The sequence below is a fragment of the Pleurodeles waltl genome, chromosome 7 (assembly GCF_031143425.1).
Source record: "Pleurodeles waltl isolate 20211129_DDA chromosome 7, aPleWal1.hap1.20221129, whole genome shotgun sequence".
NCBI classification, from domain to species: Eukaryota; Metazoa; Chordata; class Amphibia; order Caudata; family Salamandridae; genus Pleurodeles; species Pleurodeles waltl.
In genome coordinates, this window is record NC_090446.1 from 460,589,096 (window position 1) to 460,611,247 (window position 22,152).

The following is a 22,152-nucleotide window of genomic DNA, read 5'->3' on the forward strand; positions in this document are numbered from 1 at the left end:
TGTCCTGTCCTTGTATTCCTGTGACCAGCTCTTCCGGGATGACCGCTGCAACCATCTCCTCCATCTTCATCAGGTCCTCCTGTGGTGCTGGACTTCAACCACCAGTTTGCAGGGTTGCCTTTCTGATCCTGGTCATTTTCTCCTTGGTTCTACGTTTACAATCATGCAGTGCTTCTTGCACTCTGTGACATTTCTCTTCACCTCTGCCACACTGTTGATTTTTTTCACTATTTGCTGCCATATAGCCTCTCTCTTACCAAATGGCAATTTGGAGGTTATGAAAACTGGGTGTTGGTGATCTGTCACCTCTCTGACAAGGATGTTGTGCTCCTCCTCACTGAACCAACACTTTCTCTTTTTCTTTTCCTTCTCCTGGGACCTCTGTGTATCCCTCTTGCTGGTGCCTGGTGAATGAGGTCACCTTGGGTCTCTCCTGGCCTGCTGCTTCCATCTTCCTTTTAAATTTCACTCTTTCCTGCTTATGCGCTTAAAGTTGACGCAAATGCGGTGTTAAAATGGGGCAATTCAGTTTGCTACATGTTTAAGTGCTGCAAAACAGGTTTGGGTCAGTTTTGCAGCACTAACGTCATTTTGCCTTATGACAGAGCGCAAGGGTTAACATCATCATTTTTTACGATAACCATTTCTTAGCGCCATTGTGCGTCATAGTATAAATATGGCACGTGGATAGTGTTGAGGAATGGTGCAAGCTGTTGCGAAACTTTTTGACGCAAAACGCGTTTGCGCAGTCTTGCGCCAAAAGCATAACTATTGGCCTTAGTGCTGTTAATGAATTTTAAATTGTTCTCTTTAATGCTTTTCTTAGAGTATACAAAAGGATGATGGATGGAGTTCTGAAACCTTTCAAACACTCGTCCCCAGTCACAGATCTGGGTTTGATCCATTGTTCTTTTGCTCACCATGTCACCCCAGTTTAGACCCAGCCATATGCAAATCAGTCTTGACCCTGTTCCCCATTGGAACAGTTTAGCCCGAACTGCTAGACCAGGTCCTCCCTGGAACAGAAGCAAGCATCCTGGGACCGATTTCAGGGTATCACTCTTCATCAGTCAGGCTAGCTTGAATCCAGTGGCACAGCAAGGACAGGACAGACGTCTGAGCATACCCTTACCACTTAGCGCAACTTTAACAACACAAAAGAATGAGGTACAGAGTGCCGAAACCCTTCAAACACTCACCCCCAGTCACAGATCTGGGTTCCTCCATTGTTCTTTTGCTCACCATGCCAGCTCAGTTTAGACCCAGGCATATGAAAATCAGTCTTCACCCTGTTCCCAATTGGAACAGTCCAGCCCGAACTGCCAGACCAGGTCCTCCCTGGACCACAAACAAGCATCCTGGGGCCAGTTTCAGGGTATCACACTTCATCAGTTAGGCTAGCTTGAATCCAGTGACACAGTGAGCATGGGAAGCACGTCTGGGCATACCCTTCCCTCTTAGGGCAACATTAGCAACACAAAAGGATGATGGACGGAGTGCTGAAAACCTTTCAAACGCTCAACCCCAGTCACACATCTGGGTTTAATCCATTGTTCTTTTGCTCACCATACCACCTTAGTTTAGACCCAGACATGTGCAAATCAGTCTTGACTCTGTTCCCCATTGGAACAGTCCAGGCCGAACTACCAAACCAGGTCCTCCCAGGATCAGAAACAAGCATTCTGGGACCGGTTTCAGGACATCTCCCTTCATCAATCAGGCTGGTTTGAATCCAGTGTCACAGTGAGCACGGGACCCACATCTGGATATACCCTTCCAACTTAGGGAAACTTTAGCAACACAAAAGATTGATGGACGGAGTGCTGAAACCTTACACTCACCCGGAGTCAGAGATCTGGGTTTAATCCAGGGGCAGCTCCTCCGTTTGGGCAGAGGAGCGTCCCTCCCCCCCCAGCAGCAGAAGAAGCAGCAGCAGCTGCCAGACTTCTACAATACAACGATAATAAACAATGTTTATTATCATTGTATTGTAGAGGGGGCGGGGCCACAGGCCGTGACGAGCGTAGAGAGGGAGTGCTATGCACTCCCCCTCAGTATGCATAAATGTTTGGCTGACCGTCTCATGCTGGCCAAACATACTTTTGCATTAAGTTCTGTCCAACCTGGCAATGCAGTGCTAGGTTGGAGAGAGCAGGCAGACTCTCCCAGTCTGCCTAGGAGGGCATGGCTGGGCGCTCTGACCAATCTGAATGCTGCTGTCATGCCACAAGCAGCATGACAGCAGCATTCAGATTGGCCGCAGGGCAGGATGGGAGCCTGTGCCTGCAGCAAAGGAAAGAAGAGCTGTGCGGTGGTGGTGGAAGTGGCGGTGGCGCATTCAGGTAAGTTTTTTTTTTAATTATTTATTTTTCTTCATCCCCCTCCTCCCCTGTGCGGCGCTGTGCCATGTGCTGTGAGCCACTACTGGTTTAATCCCTTGTTCTATTACTCATCATGCCACCCGAGTTTAGATCCAGCCATACGGAAATCAATCTTGTCCATGTTACCTTTTGGAGCAGTCTAGCCCGATCTACCAGACCAGGTCCTCTCTGTACCAGAAACAAGCATCCTTGGACCAGATTCAGGGTATCACCCTTCATCAGTCAGGCTAGTTTGAATCCAGTGGCACAGTGAGTAGTGAGCACGGGACCGGGCATACACTTCCCCCTTAGGGCAACTTTAGCAACACAGAAGGATGATGAATGGAGTGCTGAAACCTTTCAAACACTCACCCCCAGTCACAGATCTGGGTTTAATCCATCATTCTATTGCTCACCATGCCACCCCAGTTTAGACCCAGCCATATGCAAATCAGTCTTTACCCTGTTCCCCATTGGAACCGTCCAGCCCAAACTGCCAGACCAGGTACTCCCTGGACCAGAAAACAAGCATCCTGATACAGGTTTCAGGGTATCACCCTTCATCAGTCAGGCTAGCTTGAATCCAGTGGCACAATGAGCATGGGACCTACATCTGGCCATACCCTTTCCACTTAAGGCAACTTTAAAACCACAAAGGATGATGGACAGAGTGCTGAAACCTTTCAAAGACTCGCCCCCAGTCTTAGATCTGTTTAATCCATCATTCTTTGCTAACCATGCCACCCCAGTTTAGACTCAGCCACGTGCAAATCAGGCTTGACCCTGTTCCGCGTTGGAACAGTCCAGCCGACACTGCCAGACCAGGTCCTCCCCGAACTAGAAACAAGTGTCCTGGGACCTGTTTTAGCGCATTACACTTCATCAGACAGGCTAGCTGGAATACAGTGGCACAGTGAGCGTGGCACCCACGTCTGGGCATTCCCTTCATACTTTAGCAACACAAAAGGATGATGGACGGATTGCTGAAATCTTTCAATCACTCACCCCCAGTCACAGATCTGGATTTAATCCATTGTTCCTTTGCTCACCATGCCACCCCAGTTTAGACCCAGCCAGATGCAAATCAGTCCAGCCCGAACTGCTAGGCCAGGTCCTCCGTGGGCCAGAAAATAGCATCATAGGACCAGTTTCTGGGTATCACCATTCATCAGTCAGGCTAGCTTGAATCCAGTGGCACAGATTAGAGTATATGCATTGTATTTTATGAAGAGTTGGATTGTATTGTCATAAAAGTAATTTTTATGGCAATATGGGGAAATAAAGTATTATCATATTTTGTCTTTTGAACCCTAGACCTCATAGTCACATTTTTTCTTATATAACAATTTCTGTACACTGATTTACACATGTATGACTCATTGTCTCTGTGTGTGTGATGTAAAGTGCTCCAACACCCTACACTAGTATGAGAGGCTCTATAAAACAAATGAAATACATTTGAGAGAGGGGCTATGGAGAGATAGGGGCACTGTTGAAGAATGATAGTGAGGAAATCTATGGAGGAAGAGGTCATGGGGTTAGACCAAAATAATTGTTTCACCGCATGCCACCAGAGCTAAAGCTAACCCTGCAGAGCCACTTATTGGGGAGGAGGGTGCTAACATCCCTTGAAATGGTCTTTCATTGTGTTCGAAGCTTCTTGTCTGTGCTACAATGAATGTGTGCACTTATGTATCCTCTAATACAACTGAATATATAATGAAAAATGTGTTGTAGAATGCACCGTTTTTTATAAAAACCTTCTTTGGGAGGACCCACCATAATCCCTTTACTACAATGGCATGCTTGGGGCTGGCATGATAACATTTGCCAGGTCTGCTTTAGGTTCCCAGTCTGGCCTTATCCTAAATTCATATGCAAGGAACGCCAGAAATGGTTCTGAGAGTGTGTCGAATTTGGCTGATTCTTGAGTTAGTGAAAAGGCAGTCGTCTCTGTCCCAAGATATTTCAAAGTCTTTACAACCGGTCTACCAGTGACTGTATCCTCATTTTCCACCATCTGGCCAGATTGCCTACAAATCTTCCTCCCACTAGGCGTCCTCACCCCAGGCCAGCTGGGGCATAGTAACCTCCAAGCTACATTGTCTGCAGAATTAACGGGACCTATTAAAGTCCCAAACAGCCAGATTAGGTGGAATGAGATGCTAATAGTGGCTAATCTTTATTGCAGCTTCTGTTAGGGAAATTACATGTGTAGTGTTATATGATCAGAGGTGAAATCGTGCCCGATTATCGTCTGATAGTTCACTCCATAATTCTTTCTCTCAACTCGCTGCGAGTGCTGTGGCAAACCATGTATGACAGGCGAGGGCTGCAGTGAAGAGTGGACTACTGCACCGATCGGGCCTGATGACAGTATGAGCTGTGCAACCCACCCCCTCCTCCATGTCAGGAGGGGGCACGGCTAAGGGTAAGGGTTGACGCTCCACAGACGCACTGTGACGAGAGATGGATGCCGCTCTGGTGGTGCTGTGACCCAAAGAAAGCCATCAAATTATCTATGCAGTTAGGAATACCAGGAGGGAATCGCAGAGAAGAGTTAAATCTGTCTGTATTTTACACCACTGTGTTGAGAAGAGGGGTTTTGGCCTGGCCAGTGCTGTGATGTGGAGTGGCTGCTGTCTTCTTTGTGTGCTATTACCACCCCTGTAAGTCAAGATGGGGCCGTGGTACCCCTCAGACAGTGGCATAACAAAGGCCCCTGCATCCCTCGCGCTTTAGGAGGGGGGGAGGGAGCCGAGCCTAAGGGTTCCCCCTCTGCACAGTGCACGTGCGGTAGGCCCATGACTGGATCCAGGGGGTAATGGCCCCATAAGGTACTTTTCAGCCCCCCCTTAAGTTTTGTTACGCCACGAGGGATGGGGGTGGGAATGGTTAGGTTTCGTTAGGGGTGACCCCCTGACCTGCTTTGGGCCAGGAGTACACTTCGGCTCCACCAGACACTCGCCTGCGCCTCATCCCTGGTGCCTAGTGGTAGGCGTGCCTAGTATTTTTTTCTATGGCTTGTATTTCATGTTCTGTATTTAGTTTTTCGTTTTTTGGGCAGTTTTTTACCCAAACTTTGCCGATTTTGTACTCCGCTTCGTATTTGTCCTTCAATTGTGCCCATTTTTCTTTCCCGGCTCTCGTCAGTTTCTTAAACCCAGCTGCTGCGGCCCCGCCCCACTCGCACCCCCATTGGACACTCCCTCCCGCCTCCCAGCTGCTCCTCCCTCCCACCTCTCCTTCTCAATGGTGGCCGCTGCGCGGAGCCTAGTGTGACGCCCTGACCTGCTTGGGCCAGGAGTACACTTCGGCTCCACCAGCCTGCCTCCGTGCCCCTGACCCCGCCGTTTGCTGCAAGAGAAGTTCGAGGCCCTCCAGTACCTGCAGGCACCCGCCTGCGCCTCATCCCTGGTGCCTAGAGGTAGGCATGTCTAGTATTTCGTTCCATAGCTTGTATTTCGTGTTCTGTATTTAGGGCCAGATGTAGAAAGGGTTTTGCGCCTCGCAAACAGCGAAAAACGCCATTTGCGAGGCGCAAAAGCCTCTCCGGTATGCAGAAATGCATTTTGCGAGTCGGATCCGACTCGCAAAATGCATTTCCGACTCGCAAATAGAAAGGGGTGTTCCCTTCCTATTTGCGACTCGCAATGCTATTCAATTCCATTTGCGACCGCGAAAGCGGTCGCAAATGGAATCGCAGTTACCATCCACTTGAAGTGGATGGTAACCCAGTCGCAAACGGGAAGGGGTCCCCATGGGACCCCTTCCTCTTTGTGACTGGTCAAAAAAAAACAATTTTCAGAGCAGGCAGTGGTCCAATGGACCACTACCTGCCCTGAAAAAATCTGAAACTAAAGGTTTCGTTTTTTTTTTTCAAAGTGCAGCTCGTTTTCCTGTAAGGAAAACGGGCTGCACTTCGAAAAAAAAAAAAAACGCTTCATTAAAAAGCAGTCATGGACATGGTGGTCTGCTGTCTCCAGCAGGCCACCATCCCCGTGAGTGCCCATACTCGCAATGGGGTCGCAAACTGCGACCCACCTCATTAATATTAATGAGGTGGGTCTTTGTGACCCCATTGCGAGTTGCAGAAGGTGTCTGAGACACTTTTCTGCATACCAAATTGCGACTTGCAATTTGTGAGTCGCAAGGACTCGCAAATTGCAAGTTGCAATTTGGATTTTTGCTACATCTGGCCCTTCATTTTTCGTTTTTAGAACTGTTTTTTACCTAAAGTGTGCCCATTTTGTGCTCCGCTTTGTATTTGCGCTTCAAGTGTGCCCAGTTTTCTTTCCCGGCTCTTGCCCATTCCTTAAACCCAGCCACTGCGTCCCCTGCATCCCTGGCCCCTCGCGTCCCCATTGGACACTCCCTCTGACCTCCCGCCTCCCAGCTGCTCCTCTCTCGCACCTCCCCTTCTTAATGGCCGCCGCTGCACGGAGCCTAGTGTGACCCCTTGACCTGCTTTGGGCCAGGAGTGCACTTGGGCTCCACCAGCCTGCCTCCGTGCCCCTGACCCCGCCGTTTGCTGCAAGAGAAGTTTGAGGCCCTCCACCACCCGCAGGCACCCGTCACCGCCTCATCCCTGGTGCCTAGTGGTAGGCGTGTCTAGTATTCGGTTCCATAGCTTGTATTTCGTGTTCTGGATTTAGTTTTTCATTTTTAGAGCTGTTTTTTACCTAAACTGTGCCCATTTAGTGCTCCGCTTCATATTTGCGTTTCAATTGTGCCCGTTTTTCTTTCCCGGCTCTCGCCGGTTCCTTAAACAGAGCCGCTGCGTCCCCTGCAGCCCCGCCCCCCTCGTGCCCACATTGAACACTCCCTTTCACCTCCCGCCTCCCATCTCCTCCTCCCTCCCACCTCCCCTACTTAATGGCGCCCGCTCCGCGGAGCCTAGTGTGACCCCTTGACCTGCTTTGGGCCAGGAGTACACTTTGGCTCCACCAGCCTGCCTCCGTGCCCCTGACCCCGCCGTTTGCTGCAAGAGAAGTTTGAGGCCCTCCACCACCCGCAGGCACTCCCCTGCGCCTCATCCCTGGTGCCTAGTGGTAGGCGTGTCTAGTATTCAGTTCCATAGCTTGTATTTTGTGTTCTGTATTTAGTTTTTTGTTTTTAGAACTGTTTTTTACCTAAACTGTGGCCATATTGTTCTCCGCTTCGTATTTGCGCTTCAATTGTGCCTGTTTTTCTTTCCTGGCTCTCGCCGGTTCCATAAACCCAGCCGATGCGTCCCCTGCAGCCCCGCCCCCCTCGCGCCTCCATTGGACACTCCCTCCCGCCTCCCAGCTGCTCCTCCCTCCCACCTCCTCTTCTTAATGCCAGCCACTGCGCGGAGCCTAGTGTGACCCCCTGACCTGCTTTGGGTCAGGAGTACACTTCGGCTCCACCAGCCTGCCTCCGTGCCCCTGACCCTGCTGTTTGCTGCAAGAGAAGTTCAAGGCCCTCCATCACCCGCAGGCACCCGCCTTCACCTCATTCCTGGTACCTAGTGGTAGGCGTGTCTAGTATTCCGCTCCATAGCTTATATTTCCTGTTCTGTATTTAGTTTTTCCTTTTTAGAACTGTTTTTTACCGGAACTTTGCCCATTTTGTGCTCCGCTTTGTATTTGTGCTTCAATTGTTCCCATTTTTCTTTCCCAGCTCTCGCCAGTTCCTTAAACCCAGCACTGCGTCCCCTGTGACCCCGCCCCCCTCGCGCCCCCATTGGACACTCCCTCCCACCTCCCGCCTCCCATCTGCTCCTCCCTCCCACTTCCCCTTCTTAATGGCGGCCGCTGCGTGGAGCCTAGTGTGACCCCTTTACCTGCTTTGGGCCAGGAGTACACTTCGGCTCCACCAGCCTGCCTCCGTGTCCCTGACCCCGCCGTTTGCTGCAAGAGAAGTTCGAGGCCCTCCAGCACCCGCAGGCACCCCCGTGCGCCTCATCCCTGGTGCCTAGTGGTAGGCGTGTCTAGTATTTCATTCCATAGCTTGTATTTTGTGTTCTGTATTTAGTTTTTCGTTTTTAGAACTGATTTTTTTACCTAAACTGTGCCCATATTGTGCTCCGCTTCGTATTTGTGCTTCAATTGTGCCCGTTTTTCTTTCCCGGCTCTCGCAGGTTCCTTAAACCCAGCCGCTGCGTCCCCTTCAGCCCCGCCCCCCTCGCGCCCACATTGGACACTCCCTCCCGCCTCCCAGCTGCTCCTCCCTCCCACCTCCCCTTCTTAATGGCGGCCGCTACGCAGAGCCTAGTGTGACCCCCTGACCTGCTTTGAGCCAGGAGTACACTTCGGCTCACCAGCCTGATTCCGTGCCCCTGACCCCGCTGTTTGCTGCAAGAGAAGTTCAAGGCCCTCCACCACCCGCAGGCACCTGTCTTCACCTCATCCCTGGAACCAAATGGTAGGCGTGTCTAGTATTCCGTTCCATAGCTTGTATTTTTTGTTCTGTATTTAGTTTTTCGTTTTTAGAACAGTTTTTTACCTAAACTGTGGCCATATTGTTCTCCGCTTCGTATATGCGCTTCAATTGTGCCTGTTTTTCTTTCCTGGCTCTCGCCGGTTCCATAAACCCAGCCGATGCGTCCCCTGCGGCCCCAACCCCCTCGTGCCCCATTGGACACTCCCTCTCACCTCCCGCCTCCCATCAGCTCCTCCCTCCCACCTCCCCTACTTAATGGCGCCCGCTGCTCGGAGCCTAGTGTGACCCCTTGACCTGCTTTGGGCCAGGAGTACACTTCGGCTCCACCAGCCTGCCTCCGTGCCCCTGACCCCGCCGTTTGTTGCAAGAGAAGTTCGGGGCCCTCCACCACCCGCAGGCACCCCCCTGCGCCTCATCCCTGGTGCCTAGTGGTAGGCATGTCTAGTATTTCGTTCCATAGCTTGTATTTTGTGTTCTGTATTTAGTTTTTCGTTTTTAGAACTGTTTTTTACCTAAACTGTGCCCATATTGTGCTCCGCTTCGTATTTGCACTTCAATTTTGCCCGTTTTTCTTTCCCGGCTCTCGCCGGTTCCTTAAACCCAGCCGCTGCGTCCCCTGCAGCCCCACCCCCCTCGTGCCCCCATTGGACACTCCCTCCCCCCTCCCAGCTGCTCCTCCCTCCCACCTCTCCTTCTTAGGATCAAATCTGTTTATTGTTTTTAAAGAAAATATAAACATACAAAACACTGCTCACCGGGGGACATAAAATGAAATGTATCCGCACAGTAGCAATTTCGTATATTCATACCAAGGTCCCTCTCGTAAATCCCAAGACCATACCCAGAGGAACCACCCAGCCAGTCCTCTCGTTGCAGAGCCATGTGCCCACTGGCAGTGTCCAATAGTCTTCCAAGGTGCTAGTCTCACAGATGAGACCCATAGAAACATATAAATGAAAACACATCAACTATGCCTCCCTCCGAGAAACCATGTCATCCTCCTGTCTCTCCACTCCTCTACCCCTTGCATCGTCCAAGCTCAGCTCCCCCCTAGCAACCTCCCCCACAGCACTCTAACCAAGAATTCAAATCAACCTCAAGACTCTCAGGTAGATCGGGCATGTCAGTTCAGTAAATTCTGCGGAAAGAATCCGAAGGAACGGCTTCCACTACTCGCCCAAATCTCCTATCCGCTGCTGGGAGGCTATTGTAAGTTTCTCCATAGCTAGGATAAACCACAGCTTCTGGAGCCATGAGATACGCGTCGAGACCCTATCTGTACCCCAGAGAACTAGGATCAGCTGCAGCGCTGCGTTAAGTGCTAAGGGCCATCTGCCTCCCTTTTAGAGATCTTAAAGGAAAAGTAAGGGGATTGGACAGCCCCAATAAAATGTACGATGGGAGTCTCGGGATCTTGACTTGGAACGCTGCATCAATATCATCTATAATGCTTTCCCAATAACGGTGTAGCTTGGGGCAGTGCCAAAGCAAATGCACTAGTGTGCCTGTAGCTCCACACCCCCTCCAGCAAAGGTCCAACTTATCATGGTCCCATGCATGCAACCGCGCTGGAGTGTAGTACCAGTATGAAGCGTCTTTATATGATGTCTCTGTCCCTGCTGCATTATATGCTGTGTGTTGTATTCTTTAGAATATGCTGTCCCATTCCTCATCCGAGAGTTCTTTCTCCAGCTCCCTCTCCCATCTCAACTGACCCTTTGACTTAGGCGGGAGGCTTTCCCCCTGCAGAAGCCGATAAAGTTCTGAGATGATTCTCCTATCATCCTTCTTTAGGAACAGCCATTTCTCAAAGGGCGTAAGAGGCCTATCTATTAGAGCTCTGTTCACCGGCAAGAGAGCCCAGTGCAGAACCTGATAATACATCAGCCTATCCGCCTCCACTAGGCCATAGGCCTCTCTCATCTGGTCAAAGGACAACACCCCTTGATCTTTGAAAAGACTTCCTACCCTCCTACAGCCCCCTTCGTACCAACGTCTCAGGCCTTCCAAACCACCTCCCCTTCTTAATGGTGGCCACTGTGCGGAGCCTAGTGTGACCCCCTGACCTGCTTTGGGCACTGTCCAACTTCTGGTGCTTCACAGGGGGGGGACTGGCTGTGGTGTGGCTCCGTGCCACACTGGCTGTCCTGGTGGCCGGTGTACTCCACATACCTGTAACAACAGGCACCACTCGTCCCGGAGATTTTTGGGCTGAGGTGCTAGTACGGGATCTATGAGTTGGAAGGGGGGGTGGTGGAAAATAGGTTAAGGGTGGACAGCAAAAGTTTTTTGGAGACACTGGGACGGGTAGCTGGAGGTGGTTTGGGAGTGCAGGAAGAGGTGGTGGTTATAGGAGGTGTAACTTTTGTGGATTTGGGTGCAGGTGCATGGACTGGAGGCTGTCGCGAGGTGGATGGCTGTTGGGTGGGTGTGTGCCTGCGTTTGTGTATCTTCGGAGGGGGCGTCATAGACACACTGGGAGAGGACACAGGGGACGTGGAAATGGTAGTGGGGGTGGTGACTGCACGTGAGCGGGTGTGGTTGTGGATGTGCTGGTGCGGGAAGTAGTGGCTGTAGTGGTAGTGCATGCAGGTGTGAGTGTAGACGAGACTGGGAGGGAGGAGGGAGACGAGGAGGAGGGGGACACAGTGGAGGCAGTGGATGTTGGTGTGTCTGTATGTGTGTGATGCTTGCATGAGTGCCTGTGGGATGTGTGGTGCTTATGTTTGCCTGAGCTTCCCTTGTGTGGTGAGGTGTGTGCAGGCTGGTCTGATGGTGTGCTTGGGATAGGCTGGGGTACAGGGGATTGGGTCTGGGTGGAGGAAGTTGGAGGGGGGAGGCTAGATACAGGGACAATGGCTGCCATCAGTTCTGAGGCCAGAGTTTGCAGGGTTCGATGAAGGGCAGCCTGACCAGAATGAATGCCCTCCAGGAATGCATTTGCGTGTTGCAATTCCCTTTCTAAACCCTGGATGGCATTCAAAATGGTAGACTGCCCAACATTGAGGGACCTGAGGAGGTCAATGGCCTCCTCACTGAGGGCAGCAGGTGACAGAGGCAGGGGCTGAGGTGCTTGGGGCGAAGGTGATGCCCACCCTCCTGGGTGAGCGGGCACAGAGCGAAAGCTGAGGGGCTGCTGGGAGGGCGGTGCTGGTAGGGGGGGTGGCGGCTGTACCTGTAGAAGTGGGGGGCACAGATTTGGCCACCACCACAAGGGAGCTCCCATCGGAGGACGAGTCCGTGTCGCTGGTTGCTGATCCTGTGACCGCCGTGGTGCTCCCCTAGCCCTCCGTCCCACTGGTGTATTCTGAGTCTGTGGTGTGGCCCTCCATGGCCATATGGGATGCAGCTGCCTCGTGCTCCGGTGCCACTGTACCTCCTCCTGATGATGCTGATGCACACAAGAACAGGGAGACAACAAAAAGGGGGGGGACGCCAGAAGAAAGACAGGTTGAGTGCATGGCTTACCGCTACCGTTGGCGGACAATACAGACACAGCAGCCCCCTGCACTACGTCGCGCTGTTGGGCTCTACAGATGCAATTCCTGGGATATGGCCTACATGGCTATGGACGACATCTGCACACATAGATGACACAGGGGCATGAATACCTGTACTTGGCACTCTACAGAGTTGGGGTGGGGTGCCACATGGCCTGCATTACGGAGGGGCCTAGCCTACGGAACTCGCCCTGGCTTAGGGAAACCCATAGCCCTCCTACCCCACCCAGACACCTTCACTGCGCACAAAGTCCGCTGAATGATGTTGTACTCACCCCCTTGTGTCTGCTGTGATGCCCTCAAGCACCCATCCAACTCAGGGTAGGCCTCCACCAGGATCCGGAACATCAGGGGGGTCATGGTTCGACGGGCACCCCTCCCACGTTGGGAGGCCATCCCCAGTTGAGCCTCCGCCGTCTTCTTGCTCCAGTGGCGAATATCCTCCCATCTTTTCTGGCAGTGGGTGCTCCGTCTGTGGTGGACCCCCATGGTCCGGACGTCCTTGGCGATGGCACGCCAAATATCCTTCTTCTGGTGGGCACTGACCTACATGACATGTACAGGGTAAGAAGAGAAGTCATTACCAACTGCACCGTCTAAGTGAGTGGCCCACATCCCTACCCTTGCCATGTGGCACATGCATTCACAGTCCTTCATGCACGCAGAACTGTGCCCCCTTCATTCTTACAACCAGCCCTCTCCACACAGGCATAGCCCATACAACGTGCTCTCTGTGTACTTACCTGTTGGTCTGGAGGACCGTAGAGTAGCGTGTACTGGGGGAGGACCCCGTCGACGAGCTTCTCCAACTCCTCTCCAGTAAAAGCAGGGGCCCCTTCCCCAGATGCACGAGCCATTGTCTCTTCCAGACCGAGGTCACAGCAGCACTTGCAGTGTAGGTCCTCTCCTGTCGAAGATCAGGTATCGAGTGATTGAACAGATAGAAAATGGCGGTCACGTCCGCGGCGGTGCGTACCATCACCGCCGGCGTACATCGTCATTGGCTCCTGGGATCCATAGGGTCCAATGTTAACCAATGCAGCATTGCGCCGCGGTCTTCGACCGCCTACCGCGACGGTGTACAACGCCAGCGCAGTTACCTCACATCCCATTGTCCCAGTTTAGAGGTCAGGCAGCCGCCATTTCAGGGGCCCACATGGGCTAATTACCAACTGCGTCACACATACCTAGGCCTTGTCTCACAACACAAATACAGGCCACATTTTGTGTATGAATGGTGTTCTGTGTAGACTGTGGGTACATACCTCTGAGTTGTTTGACTCTGTGGTCGCTGTTGTCCTTCCTAGGCACCGTCCGCTGGGACATGTGAGGAGATGGTGGAATCCTCCGGTGTACCGACCGCTAGTGGACCTGTCAACAATGGAGGAAAGAAGTTTGATCATCACCTACAGGTTTGACCGTTCCACAATCCAAGAACTGTGTGCCCAGTTGGAGCCTGACCTGATGTCAGTAATCCGCCATCCCACAGGAATCCCCCCTCAAGTGCAGGTGCTATCAGTGCTCCATTTCCTGGCAAGTGGGTCATTTCAAACAACAGTGGCCATGGCATCAGGGATGTCCCAGCCTATGTTTTCCAACGTGTTGTCCAGAGTGTTGTCTGCCCTGCTGAAACACATGCGGAGCTACATCGTTTTCCCTCAGGTGGAGGATTTGCCTACAGTGAAAGGTGACTTCTATGCCCTTGGACATATCCCCAACATCATAGGTGCCATTGATGGGACCCATGTAGCTCTGGTCCCCCCCCACAGGAGTGAACAGGTGAACAGAAGAGTTATCATTCGATGAATGTACAGATGGTATGTTTGGCAGACCAGTACATCTCCCAGGTAAATGCTATGTTCCCTGGCTCTGTGCATGACGCCTACATCCTGTGGAATAGCAGCATCCCTTATGTGATGGGTCAACTCCAGAGGCACTGGATGTGGCTATTAGGGGACTCTGGTTACCCCATCCTTTCATGGCTACTGACCCCAGTGAGGAATCCCAGGACCAGGGCAGAGGAACGCCTACAATGAGGCCCATGGGCGGACTAGGAGGGTGATCTAACGCACCTTCGGCCTCCTGAAGGCCAGGTTCAGGTGCCTCCATATCACAGGTGGTTCCCTATTCTACTCACCAAAGAAGGTGTGCCAGATCATCGTGGCCTGCTGTATGCTTCACAACTTGGCTTTGCGACAACAGGTGCCTTTTCTGCAGGAGGATGGTCCAGATGACGGTGTTGTGGCAGCTGTGGAGCCTGTGGACAGTGATGAGGAGGAAGCAGAGGAAGAAGACATTGACAACAGGTACTCAGTTGTCCAGCAATATTTCCAGTGACACACAGGTGAGAAAACATTCCTGCCTACTACAAGTACTTTAACACTTCTACCTCTATCCTGTCTGTCGATTTCAACCAGTATATGGTCACTGAGTTGTACATTTCCCTTACGGTTTTACAGGTGTGGTTTCCAACGTGTGTCATCTGCATAGATTCCTCATGGACTTGAGATGTGTGACATAGGTATGTTGACATTACATTGAAAACACAGTTTGTCACTGTCATTGCTAATACACATTTTACAGACTGACTCCAGATTGTTTTGTGCTTCAAGGGTGTTTATTGAAGTGCTCAATATTGGAGGGGGTGTTGTAAAATGGTGAAGGGTGATGGTAGAGGAATGTCCATGGCAGAGTCCAGTCTATCAGTCTCACAGGTGCATTGCCCATATGGGCATAGGAAGTGGAGCTGGGGCAGTTCCAATATGGACAGAGTTACAAAGTGGGACAGTGGTTTGACAATCAGGGTGGTCTCATTTCTTGGCGGGGGTCTTAGCATCGTGCTCTGTCTTGTTCCTGGATCTCAGGGACCGCTTGCGGGGTGGTTCTCCCTCTGCAGGGGGTGGGGTGCTGTTGTGGTGGTCCTATGGCGGTGCCTCCTGTCCACTAGCGCCGGCGGAGGTGGTGGGCAGTTCATCGTCCATGCTAGTGTCAGGGGCCCCTTGTAGTGCCACAGTGTCCCTCCTGGTGTTAAGTATTTCCTTCAACACCCCTACGATGGTGCCCAGGGCGGAGCTGATGGTTCTGAGTTCCTCCCTGAACCCCAAATACTGTTCCTCCTGCAGGCGCTGGGTCTCCTGAAACTTGGCCAGGACCGTTGCCATCGTCTCCTGGGAGTGGTGGTATGCTCCCATGATGGAGGAGAGGGCCTCGTGGAGAGTGGGTTCCCTTGGCCTGTCCGCCCCCTGACGCACGGCAGCCCTCGCAGTTTCCCCGTGTTCCTGTGCCTCCGTCCCCTGGACCGTGTGCCCACTGTCACTGCCCCCAGGTCCCTGTTGTTGTTGGGGTGGTGGGTTATCATGGGTTCCCTGTAGTGGTGGACACACAGTTGATTGACGTGTCCTGGGGACGGAGGTATGGGCTCGCTAGGTGGGTGCTGTGCTGGTGTTACCAGAGGGTGGAAGGTCTGTGGTGGGCTGTGCCTGTGTGAGGGGAACCGACTGTCCTGAGGCCCACAATGGTCCGGGCTGGTCATCTGGATCCAGTTGGACAGAGCTGCTGTCATCACTGTGGGCCTCTTCTGTGGGTGGGGTGGAGATGTCTGGACCCTCCTGTCTGGTGACGTTGGGTAGTGGTCCTGCAGGGGTGGAAAAGCATGATTATTGCATCTGTGTGTGTCATGGTTTGCAATGGGTGGGTGACCGTGTACCCCAGTGCTAGCATTCCTGTGTGTGGGCTTGTGTGATGATGTTTGAGGGGGGTGTTATGAGTATGTGCAGTGGGCATGCTTTAGTGCTGGGTGTCCATGCTTTGTTGTGTCATGCAGGGCTTGGTGTTAGGATGTGTGGTTTGTGTTATTAGTACATTTGTGAGGAGTTGTAGTGATAGGGGAGGGGGCGAGGGTGGGGGTCTGTGATAGCATGCAGGTAGGGTGGAGGATATGATAGTTAAGATTTGACTTACCAGAGTCCATTCCTCCACCGACTCCTGCGAGGCCCTCAGGATGCAGTATAGCCAAGACCTGCTCCTCCCATGTTGTTAGTTGTGGGTGAGGAGGTGGGGGTCCGCCGCCTGTCCGCTGTACCGCAATGTGGTGTCTTGAGACCACGGAACGCACCTTCCCCCATAGGTCGTTCCACCTCTTCCTGATGTCGTCCCGATTTCTTGGGTGCTGTCCCACTGCGTTGACCCTGTTGACTATTCTTTGCCATAGCTCCATCTTCCTAGCTATGGAGGTGTGCTGCACCTGGGATCCAAATAGCTGTGGCTCTACCCGGACGATTTTCTCCACCATGACCCTGAGCTCCTCCTCCGAGAACCTGGGGTGTCTTTGCCGTGCCATGGGGTGGTGTAGGTGATGTGTCGGGTGGTGTGTGTGGTGATAAGTGTGGTGATATGTAGTGGTGTGTGGTGTTTTGTGCATGGAAGTTGTGTGGGTGATGGTGTTGGGTGCCTGTTGCTGCTAGTTTGTTGATGGTGGTGTCTCTCTCTGGCCTTCTCTCGGTAATTGTGGTCATAGGGGTTTGTGGCTGATGTGGGTGTGTGTTTTATATTGTCTTGGGTGTGTGGGAGTGGTGTGTGTATGTGTATCAGGTGTGTGTATTTCAAATTGTCCAATGTGGTGGTGTTTTGGAGATGTGTGTGTATTTTGAGCGCGGTGGTGTGTACCGCCAATGGAATACCACAGTTGAAAGACCGCCGCGTGAATTCGTGTGTCGTGATAGCATGGGCGTATTTCTGTTGGCGTGGTGGTGGAGGTTTTGTTTTCACCAGTTTATCACTGACCTTTGGTTTGGCGGACTTGTGTGGGTGTCTGGATTTTGTCAGATTTCGAGATGTGGGTCATAATAGCTGTGGCGGATTTCCGCAGGCGCGGTGGTGTGTTGGCGGTCTTCTGCACGGCGGTAAATGGCTTTTACCGCCAATGTTGTAATGACCCCTTAGTGTTTTTTCCCAATCTTCTATTATCCTATGTTTTGAAATCCTAACAATGTACTTCTCAAGACAAAGTATTAGTAAAAATGCCTACCCGTATGGATGACATTTGAACCCATTCGCCATAGCAGCTGATCAGGCGGGGGGTGCAACTACAACCCCAGCGTGACCTGCTGCCAGAGGGGCCGCCAGCCACATAATGATTGTGAGTCTCTCCCCACTCCCGGCAGTGTGCGTCCTAATGCCCCTACTCAGATACTGCAGTTCCAAAGAGGCCCAGACTGCAACTAGTGGACAGGAGTGTGAAAGCGAGAACAAGCACCAATGAGGGCTCTATGGCTAGTAATAAGTCAAACTTGCTAGAGCAGGGTTATGTTCCGTATTGGGCATAGATATTGATGGAATCATTACTTGGGAAGCTCAGAACAATATTTCGAAAGAGTTTTCATCAATACTTGACAGGCTGGAAACTATTGAAAAAAGTTTAGCTTTGACTGCTTCACAGGATAACTCTCCAAACATTAGAGCCATGCCTGAACCCCAAGTGGCTGTTCATTGTTTTATACAAGAAGTTAGGTCTGAGGTGGTGGCTGGCTCTCTGCACAGTGCACATTCGGCTAGTGAGGTTTCTAGCACCATGTTGAGTTTCATCATGCAAGAAATGGGTGAACTTGCCCCTGATAGATCCAAGACGGCCTCAGTGGTTCGACCTGAAGTTCATGTGGGGGGTTCTGTTCAAGGACCTAAAGTCCGTCATTTTGCCCAGGAACAGCCAGTGATAGATCTCCCGCTGGCCTCAGGCCCCCATGTGGCAATTTGGACCAGAGTACCAGAGCTACAAGTGGGACAGAAGGAAGGCCGAAAAGAGATTTGACTAATAAATGTATCAGCTGGTTAGTCCACCAATGGTACTTCTCCTTTTGTATGGTGGATGAAATTCTTTTCACATGTCATGTGGGTTGGTTGGGCCATGGTCCCAAGACTATTGAGGGTGACTATCATCGTAAATGTCAAGCCCCCACACATTGTACAAAGGTTGCTTTTTGTGCCCCATGGAACACAAAGTTAAAAATCAAATTTGGTTCTTTTCCTCCTTGGCTATTTCTATAAACCTAGCTCCATGCTCTGTGTATAGCTGGTGCTGTGAGGATATCTGACATGCATCTGCTAATGATGTAAGACGCTTCTGGATACAGTTGCAGCACCCAAAGCTGTGCCACAATAACTGTGGGCTTAAGGGCATCCATACAGCCACCATGTGTGTGCTATTGAACACACGCAGGACTACATGGCACAGGGTAGCAGCTTCAGTCCTGTTATGTCTTGACAACAGTGATGTGCAGCTCAGGGTTTGCCCAACCTTTCTCGAGGCAAGATAGTATCAGTTGTACATGGGGCTTCAGCATGGAAATGTAAAGTAGGCTCAGGCCAGGTTTTACATCTGGCCACATGAATGTAGATGTACTACAACATAGAATGCCAGCTTTGTAGTTAGCAACCCCCTCACCCATGATGAGTGCTCAAGTCCTGGTGTATCACCAGGGGTATTGATCTGATGGATTGCATGCCCAACCCAAATTCTGCTCAGGGAGACAGGAAATCCAAACTTGTTGAGACACATGTTGCTCACAGTGTAGCTGAGAGTAATGTTGAGCAGGCTATTATTTATTCCTATCAGCTGTGGCCGCTTTTAATTTACAATGGATTGACGTCATCCCACTGACATGTACAAGATATGGGTGATGTATGGTTGGATATAGACACAGATGAGGAGCAATTCGTTTTTTTTAGGAATGTGTATAGGACTGTATCGGTAATCAGCTGTCACACTGTAAGTTACAAATCTGTACATACTTCACCCAATGCTGATACCGATGGTTGCTTGTCCTCATTACAGCTGCCAACATAACTAATAATGAGAGGTGCCAGTTTACATGGAGGGCCGGACGTTACCACCACCTCCTGGGAGTGCATAGAGGATACTGCCACATGGCACGCCGTTTTTGTGCAGAAAAAGCTTCTGGGGAATGGCGGGCATTCCCACACAGGAAACCCACACAGCTACCCAATGCATGGAGCAAGCTCCTTAACTACGAAGGGGCTCCCAGCTGCAACCACCCCATCCACATCTGCAGCACCAGTCGTCACACAGGCACCGGTTTTGCCACCACCAGCTACTGGGCCATCCCAGTTCAAATAGGATCTACGTCAGGACATCAACCTAATCCTCAGTCTTTTGGAAAAGGAGGAGTTGGCGGAAGACCACAAAATACTGACATACATCAAGAAGGAGTTGAAGAAGTCCAAGAAATGAACATCTACAGTTATGGACTACCTCCCAGTTCCTTCCCCTCCCTTTTAAAGTTGTAGCATAATTTACTTTGGGCTTTATGTAGTTAGTGGTAGATTAATGTAGCCATTAGTTAGGATAAGTGTAGGGGTGGGCTACTATTCATTTGCTTTTATTGGTGGGTGGTTGGTTGGGTTTCATGTTGGGGCATGTATGTGTTTATAAAAAAAAAAAAAACAATAAAAAATACAAAAAATATATATTTGTTTAGGCCATAGGATAAGGTAGTACATGTGTAGTTGTAATAATTGCTGTCCTACTTGTATCTTGTTTCTTAAGGGGAGTGTGCGTGGCAGTGTTTAGAGTATGGTGTTTCAGGGCAAAGTTAAGTTTAGCAAAGGTTAGATAGATGTAGGTGTATGATAAGTATAGTTAGTATAGGTTAGTTAAGCATAGGGTAGGTTTTAGTTGTTTTTAAGTAGATTGTTTTCATAATAAATAGCTTGTTATAAGTGGATACATTTTGTGAAATTAGTGTGAGTCTCAGGGTTCTCCCCATGAGTGCACTGGGCAAATTGGTGGAAATGTCCTGGGGAATCTATCCTGCCTTCAAAACCCTAATTTACCATGTGCTATCCCTATTGACAACGGAGCTGTCCCATTGAGTGCAACATCACATATACTCGTCCATGCATCTGCCATCCAGTGTACCCACCATTCATGATGACTATGTATACTGGGTATTGGACAGGTAAGTTTGGTACTTCAGCTGTCAGTGTTCGTGTCCTGTAGTAACAATGTTGGGAACTGTGACACATCTGTCAACAGCCAGAATTGGAACTCTATCCTGCAACACTGACCAGTGGCCATCACTTATACGGTTAGCTACCTCTGTACCACCCCAATGAGTCCTTCTGGTACTCCCAGCTGACAATATTGCCCTACGCTTGCTGTTCAGCCATACCTACCGTATCAGATGAGGAAACCATATATGGGTCCTTCATTTGTTACATACTCAGTGAATTGCTTGTATGAGTTGAGACCAGTATATACATTTCTCATGTTAGGATCCTTGTACGTAGCTTTGTGTCCCCAGAGACCTGCACTCATGTATTGATATTCTGTGACCAATGACATGGATTCACACATTACAATCATTAAGCTGAGTAGATGGGTCACAGTAGATATAGACATGCTAAATGTGTACATTGTGTTTATTAACAAGTGGAGGTGTGAAAGTGAGATATTTACAATATCCAAGTCAGAGACCCCATTTGTGAAATCCAAATATTTGTGACACAATACAAGTCCAGGGTTGAGGGACATGTCATGAGACATGTTTCGGAGTAGTGTTGATAAGTGTGGAGGAACAAAAATTGCCAAATGGTAAGTGAGAGACAATGACAGTCCATAGCAGACAATTCAACAGTTGGTGGGTGAAGAGTGCACATATCCTACTGTGACAACACTGGCATAATCTTAAGCCCCGAACCGAGGAGAAAACTGGCCATGAGGCACAGACTGGTGCTACCGGGAACTTTTCCGAGTAAAAGTAATTTGTTACACATCTTCATCCTCTGATGTGTGTGGTGCCTCCTGTGCCATTGGTGGTGATGGTGAAGAGGTAGAGGGGGCCACACACACTTCCAGGTTTAAAGATGTGGAGTCCAAGCTCCCGGCAGCTGCCATTTGTGGTAAGACATAGTTGTTGTAGCCTCTCCCTCATGGCAGCAGCTATGTCTGCCAGACACTGCTGGACTCCACTCAGTGGGGAGTGTGTGCCTCGGATGGTAGCTGTGTTTTCATTAGCTGTCACGAGGCAAGTGCGCACTCCCTCTAGGCTGCCTGCCACGGTCTCCATCCCCACCTGACCTGCTTGGCCAGCTCCCGCTGGACTCCTATCACTGCCCTCTGGAAGCTTGTCTCTGGATCCTCAGAGCCCTGAGCTGTGTTTGTACTGGCAGGTAGTATATTTTGGGCGTTGGGTGGGTCATCTGGGGAGGCTGCAACATTGGGTGTCCTCCTTGCAACCCGAGGTGGTGTCTGGAGGGATTCCAGGACATCCTGGAGAGTCTGTTGGGTGATGGTTGTCAGCTGGTCATCCAGGTCATCAGTGAAATCTAGACAGGCAGATCGGCAGGAGAGCCATCATCCTCTGCAATGAGTTGGTGTAAAATCAATCTTTCTATGTTGTGGCAGTTGACATGGCACCTTATTCAATTGCTATTGGAGGCTCAGTGACAACTTACAGCCCAGATGTTGTTCTTGTACATTACGGGTCCTATTTATCAGCCCTTTGAACCACCTGAGAGTCATGTGAAGGGAAGCTCAGGTGGGGCAATGGGCTGTGTCATATTTACAAGGTGTGATGTATTCCGTTATAGTGGCTTGACACCACCTTGTTATTATGGCCCCTTCCCATGCATCAATTTGCATGAGATGGTATTATAATGGCTGTTGTGGTGGTCAGTCCACACAACACATGTTGCATTTTGCCAGTGTCCCAGATTTACATGTTTTCATACACCTGAGACGGCACTAATATCTTACACCACCCCAAGGATGGCATTACCAAGGTGCAATGAGGAAGTTTACTTTGATTGCTCCTAATGTTTAAGTTTGTGTACGTGTGCTGCATTCCACAGCTCACATGGACCTAGCAGAT